Consider the following 7312-nt stretch of genomic DNA (forward strand, 5'->3'; position numbering starts at 1 on the left):
CAATCATTATTACAACCGGACACCCCTGATCTACAGTAGATAACTTATCAATCATTATTACAACCGGACACCCCTGATCTACAGTAGATAACTTGTCAATCATTATTACAACCGGACACCCCAGATCTACAGTAGATAACTTGTCAATCATTATTACAACTGACTGTTAAAACTGCAACATAAAATACCATTAGAACAGATTAAAAATATTATCCATATTTTAATTAAATCCAAAAATGGCACAGAAAAAAAACTTTGTTGAAAATAATGAATAACGAACATATTAAAGTTATCAAATGGATAGTTATTCCAATTTAACTCAAACTTCTGCAAATTTGAACATTTTTTTGTTGAATAAGGTTTTGACATTCTTACAAATTGTAGTTTGAACAATTTTTAGAATTTTATTGCATTGATAAAGCAAAATGGACTAAATGTTATTTCTCTAATAGACAGTACGTCATTTTAGGATATTGGATATTTATTCAAGATATAGCCACATCTCAAACTATTAGAAATATTAAATTAATTACTTTATGCACACCCCTGTAATGAATGGCTTTAGCATTTGTATCACGCAAAGTAGTTGTTTCTGAAATTAAGGAAAAATACTCATAATAGTTTATAGTAATTGTGCTTGTTCTGATACCCAAAACATATAAAGTTGAAATTATCACAGAATAATTAACGTACCCCTCGAAGATGGAATGATCCCAAAATAATTAACGTACCCTCGAAGATGGAATGACCCCAAAATAATTAACGTACCCTCGAAGATGGAATGACCCCAAAATAATTAACGTACCCTCGAAGATGGAATGACCCCAAAATAATTAACGTACCCTCGAAGATGGAATGATCCCAAAATAATTAACGTACCCTCGAAGATGGAATGATCCCAAAATAATTAACGTACCCTCGAAGATGGAATGATCCCAAAATAATTAACGTACCCTCGAAGATGGAATGATCCCAAAATAATTAACGTACCCTCGAAGATGGAATGATCACAAAATAATTAACGTACCCTCGAAGATGGAATGATCACAAAATAATTAACGTACCCTCGAAGATGGAATGATCACAAAATAATTAACGTACCCTTGAAGAGCTTTCTCTCCAAAAAAATCTCCTTTATATAAAGTCCTGATGTACTTTTCTCCTTCTGATTCAGGAACTTTTATTGTCACTTTCACCTAAGTAAATAAACATCAAGAGCTTTAACTACTCTACTAATACCAACATCTTTAAATAAGCCTAAAATCTCCTTTATATAAAGTCCTGATGTACTTTTCTCCTTCTGATTCAGGAACTTTTATTGTCACTTTCACCTAAGTAAATAAACATCAAGAGCTTTAACCACTCTACTAATACCAACATCTTTAAATAAGCCTAAAATGCAGTTAGAGAAAGCTAGATAGATGTAGATTGAAAATCAATCCATTTTTCAGTCCATGGACACGAGACTCAAGAATTCAAATTTCTAGAGGCCATGAAAGATACCCAAGTTAAAGCATATTAGACAATGGCCATCCCTACTTGCCAATTAGACAATTGCCATCCCTACTATCTTGTTTAAATTATATTTAAAGGATTGATATTAACCATCTCTACATTTACCTAGTTTTTGAACAATTTTTTTTCTTTACTTGTTTTTTAATGCAATGTTTCAATAGACATAGGAAGGTTGTATTTATAACCAAGTTCTAAATACAACGAGGTTCAGACTAATATTTATTGTTTATCTATTATTGGCTGGTAATTCCTGTTTCACCCTGTACTTAAGCTTTTTTAATTAGTACTAGTTAATAATACTTTTAAAAGCAGTTTTTGAGTTATCACGTAAGAAGAGAGAAGAACAAGAAATTCAAACTTTTTGCTATGATATTTACAGATGTTGCCAGAACTTGTGACTCAGTCATTACAAAGACATTATTATAAACAGAAACACTGTATAGTATTGTAAAGTACTGATGACCATTTCGATGAACAGTCCCAGCCATCCCTACATAAGCAACTTTACTGCCTGCCTGGTAAGGAATCCAAGATCTCAAATCCCTCATTTCGTTTTTTTTTCTAACTAGCATTTGAAGCATCCTGGCTAGTTTTTTAATCTAAAAAATATTTATACAAAGATGAAAATGTATTTATATAGTTATTTGAACTTTGGTTCAAAATAATTACCTTTCCCTTGCTAATAATGAAGAATGTATCACCATGTGCCCCCTGTCTAATGATGTAGTCTCCTTTGTTGTAAGATGTCTAAAGGAAAAACACAAAAATCTGTTCAATTTTAAGATTACTAGCATACAGTAATTATTGAAGAACCTTTATACTTTACTTCTGTACAGTGGCATTTGATGCACACAAACAGAAAATAACAATAAAATTAAACACCCAAAATAAAGGATGCAATTTAATAATTATAGAAATACAGCTTATAATAATGTATAACTATTTTATAGATTGTTATATGATATATTTTTAATGTTGTAATTTGTTTGCTAGAGGGAGCTGAGAGTCATTATGGTGACACTAAGATCAAAGTCTTATTAGATAGAACTTTCTAATTGTTCCAGGCCTAAAAGATTTTAATTTTGTTGTAACTGATTAGAAATAGAGTTCAGTGAATCGTTCAGAAGAAGAATTGTTTCTAAATGGTAAGGTGAAACAGTTTCAACTGCGAAGAGGTAAAAGCAAGTTTATTCTTTACACATTAGCACAGTACAGTTATTAATTTGTAAATGTGGCGTTGTGTTCAAGCTTGTAAGAATGTTAAGAAAGAATTAAACTGATATGCTACCAATATGTGGACTCTGAATATCTTCACAAGATAATCTGAAAGAAGCCATCAACACAAGAACAATGTTACAAGAGTATACATACTAGAATCTGATGTCACTTACCTCTTCTAGCACATCAGCAATCTTAGTAAGAGTCTCTTCATCTAACTTCCTAAAAGTTGGTACACTAAAGAACAGAAAGATATCTAGTGTGTTAATCATTAAGTTAACATTCATACACTTTATAGAAATATTATCTACTGATATAGAGATAAAACTTTCATGTTAAAGTTATGTTCCTCTGAAGAACCAATTAATACATTTTTACTAAAACTAGGTATGATTTGATGATTCTTGGTACATGTCCAAGAACTGGGCTTAGATCAGGACATTTCTTGCCAAAAAACACTCATTCCTAGAGCTTAAGGTTCACAAAACTTAAAAATAGTCTGCAATCTGTCACGAGAGTAAAAAGTGCTTACAACTATAAAGAAATAACTTGCACAAAATAATCCAAATAACTCATAAATTCATAAACATAAAATCAACTTAAGAAATATAAGCATCCTGAAAAATATAACAAATACTGGAAACAAAATATTAAAAATGGAAGAATGCTAGTTTCAAACATACTTGGTACTGGCAAACAAAATGTAAAGTTTAGAGTTGGGAGTTAGAGTTATATCACTAACACTTGTATTGGCATCCTATGCTTGCACCACAAGTGAAGATCGATTAAAGTTGAGCATTTAATCAACTTTAATAGTTTTAAGTAAAACAAATGCAGAATACAAGCTTTCTAGAAATTTAACAAATAAAAGAATATGTTCAGGACCATAGTACATCACGTGTCCTCCTTTTGCTTTTATTATAGCTTTCATACATTTATGGTAATTCTCAATCGGTGCATTATATCTTGTCAGATAAATCTGGGTCCATTGTACCTAACATTTCCTTCTACCTCAGACAGACTGGACAAACAATACTTGACTAAAACCTTTTTTTTTTTTTTTAGATCAATATAAACCATTTCTATTAAATTCAAATCCAATTTCTTCAGGATTTTTATCTACGATTTCCAGTAATTGATTTAGTTGAATGCTTGGGGTCATGTTAACAGGTTAACCTTTGACGAACGAGGCAGAAAGTATTACAATAGTTTGTCCAATGTTCCGATTATTTTATGTGACACTCACTAACTGATATAATGAATCACATGAACGTCTCCAGTCCCTGCACTGCTAAAATGATCCCATATCATGATCAAACCACCTCCATGTTTAACTAAGTACATTCAAGGCTTTCTACCCTTTTCCTCTAAGTATGATGTGATCCATTATTTTGGGAAAAAGATACATTTTAGTCTTATCAGACCACAGAATTGTGTGGAAGAATGTTTCACATGTTTCTTAGGAAATTAATGATGGTTTGTTTTACAAATTTTATTTAAAAAATGGTTTGTATGAAATCTACACACGTGTGACCATACCACAAGTTTTACCCATCTTCCCATTGTTGTGTAGAAATGTACACAAATTTGTTTATTCTAAATTTATGCAGACTATCCACAGCACGTGATCCAGAAAACCATCAGGTCTATATCACTGTAGCTGCCTTTATTCCTTCATGGTTTTCTAAAGATACTCATTCCATTCACAGGAGATACTGCTGCAACACTATACATTGTACACGAAGACTATGGCTACAGTGTCCTTCTATGTTAGAATAGGCAATATCTAAAGGTTACAGCTTCCCTTATGCTAATTGAGAACAACCAGTTAACTTGGGTAGCACTAGTCAGTTTGGCTGTTAAATCTTGGAAATTTTTTATTGCTTTTCTCACAATTCTACCTACTACACCCACAATTTTCAAAAATTTCAGATGAGTTTGTTCTGTGGTACTCCTCGATTACTGGTTCTGTGGTACTCCATATCTCTTCTTTACTGCTGTGTAGCCAGTTCTTTCGTTTAGGCTACTACATGTGCTTTTCTCAAGCATGAATCTAAATAGTTTGTTTCAACATCCATTTTTTTTTTTGCCACAGTATTACTTCTCTTCCAACTATTGGATTTACAATTAATGTACAATGGTTTGTTTATAATTAATTGATATGTATTTAATTACTTCTGCTGTATTTTTGCATACTTTTAATGTTAACAAATATTTGAAATTACTTAAGGTTTTTATACAAGATTATAAAATAACAATAAATGGAGAGGAACAAGTTAGAAGATTTTTTTTTTGGACAATCAATGACAGAAGGTGGCACATGTGCAGAGGAGATATGTAGGATAGCTACTACCAAAACTTTAACAATGTTAAACAAATTCTGACATCAAGAAAACTGTTATACATTGCAGAGAAAAGCTGGAATCATTTGAAATGGATATCCCAAAGATTTGAGAGAATATCCTGGATAGACAGAAAAACAAATGGAGATATAAAAAAGTAGAAAAAAAGACAGCAAAAAGACAACAAAGAACATAATGGGAGAGTAATATCAAACAGTGGATAGGTCAAAAGGTCAAACTGCACAAGACAGACAGTGTTGAAGGTCCATTACATTCAATCTCCGAAATGGATACGTCACAAAAATGCTTTCATAAATTCTCTCCGACATTTGCTGTTGTATTATTTGTAACCAATAAAAGGTGAAAAGTTCATTGAACTGATAGCTATAGGTCTAAAGGTTTGGAACAGTGGAATAATAATTTCAACATCGTTACCTTCAAATCTCACTGTTGGGGATATGCTTGACCAGGGGTGGTCATAATTTTAAGCCATTTCTATGTTATTTAGAAAGCTATATGAACTGTACAAGTTTTAGGGCATTCTATTTTATGTGTGTGGAAATATTTTGTATTCTAAATTGAATAGTTGAGTAAAACATTTCTGAGGCCATATTATTATAAATAATTATAATTTTCTGTTATTATCTGTAGCTGTTCTACAAAAAAAAATGGGGGGATGATTTAGATTTATTTCACATTTTTTGTGGTGGTTACAATGTCGGTTACTGAGCTCGCATACATAGAGTTAATAATACACATATAAAATACTGAATATATTGGAACAAAATGAGTTTGAAGATGAATGACTCAACTGTTCATATTAAGACCACCTTCTCATTTAATGGAGAATGCTGTAAAACATTTTATTGTTTCAAAGTCTATATTGAACTGTTTACTTCAAATATTCAGACCAAAATTAAAAACAAAACCTATATGAGGAGTACAGTGAGTGAAGCACAACTAGCTAGTTTATGCTTCATGAATATTCATCAAGATCTTCAGATAAACATTAACGATGTAGCGAGAGAATATTTTAAGAGATGCAACAGACATATCTACCATAAGTATATGTTATTTGATTAAGTCATTGCATTTATATTGCCAGTGATAGTCTTTAGGGTTAAGGTGTTTTTCAGAAAGACTTTTACTAACATTCATTCAATACAATATAAATTTCATTGTATATTAATTTTCCAGGCAAATTATTATTGTGCTTATACGTGTGCCCCTTTTACAGGCTGAACACCACCCTTCAAAAAATTCTGTATCCTTAGCTGATCTTGTAATGATACAGCTTTATTAAAATACTTGGTGGATTGATAAATTTAAAACACAATAATTCCTTAATATATATTTTGTCACTCTCTCCTATTACAACAAAACACATTCACAGCACAAACAACAGCTGCCTATCAGTAAATCAAACAGTACTTTACATCAAAACATGTAATATATAAGCCTACTACGAGCCATTCTTTGGATTAATCTTTAAAGTGCACTCTCTTGGAGAAACCTCCCACCGTACGAAAATGCAGGATGCGGATTGCACCAATCCACATCACAATGAATTACATGAACATTAACACTTTCCATCAAGAAGGTTTTAAAAATGTGTTCTTCAACCCTGCTAAAATTTACCTTTTCAAGAAGTATGTGTACTCAGCTTGTCTCACAAGCCCAGTTCTCATCATTATATTTTGGAAACATTGTCTTTCTATTGCCCAAAGCCTACAATCTGTAACAGCTGAAACAAAAATAATAAACATTAGTAGTAACTCTAAAAAATAAATTGGGTTGTACAAACAAACAATACACATAGAACACTGTTTGGGTTGTACATATGGTGAAGTGTGAAAAGATATTTAAACATTTATATCAAATTATATTACATCCCAGATTGGCTCAAGAATAACATACATAACATAATATTTTGGAACAACATGGGACCTGTTGGTCCATCTCGGCTGTTCCATCCTTAAAACTATATTAAAATGATTAAAAAAATAACAATAAAATTTAAACCCAGCCCTTTTCATTCATATACTTAAAGCTTTTTCTTAAACTCAATTAAATTTACTGCCTCTACAACATCTGAAGACAACCATTCCAAAGGCTAACCACCCTATTAGAAAAATAAAACTGTCTTAGCTGAAAATGACTCCTACCTTGCCAAAATGTATATTTGTGTCCCCTAGTCCTACTATTCTCGCCATTAAGTATTAAAAAAAGATGATACA

General features: G+C 31.6%; 1 pseudogene; it reads right to left on the minus strand.

Annotated features, from left to right (window-relative positions):
• LOC106471815 overlaps nucleotides 1-7312 on the minus strand; it is a 33208-nt pseudogene that overhangs the window by 16794 nt on the left and 9102 nt on the right.

This window comes from Limulus polyphemus, unplaced genomic scaffold, assembly GCF_000517525.1.
Source record: "Limulus polyphemus unplaced genomic scaffold, Limulus_polyphemus-2.1.2 Scaffold4877, whole genome shotgun sequence".
NCBI classification, from domain to species: Eukaryota; Metazoa; Arthropoda; class Merostomata; order Xiphosura; family Limulidae; genus Limulus; species Limulus polyphemus.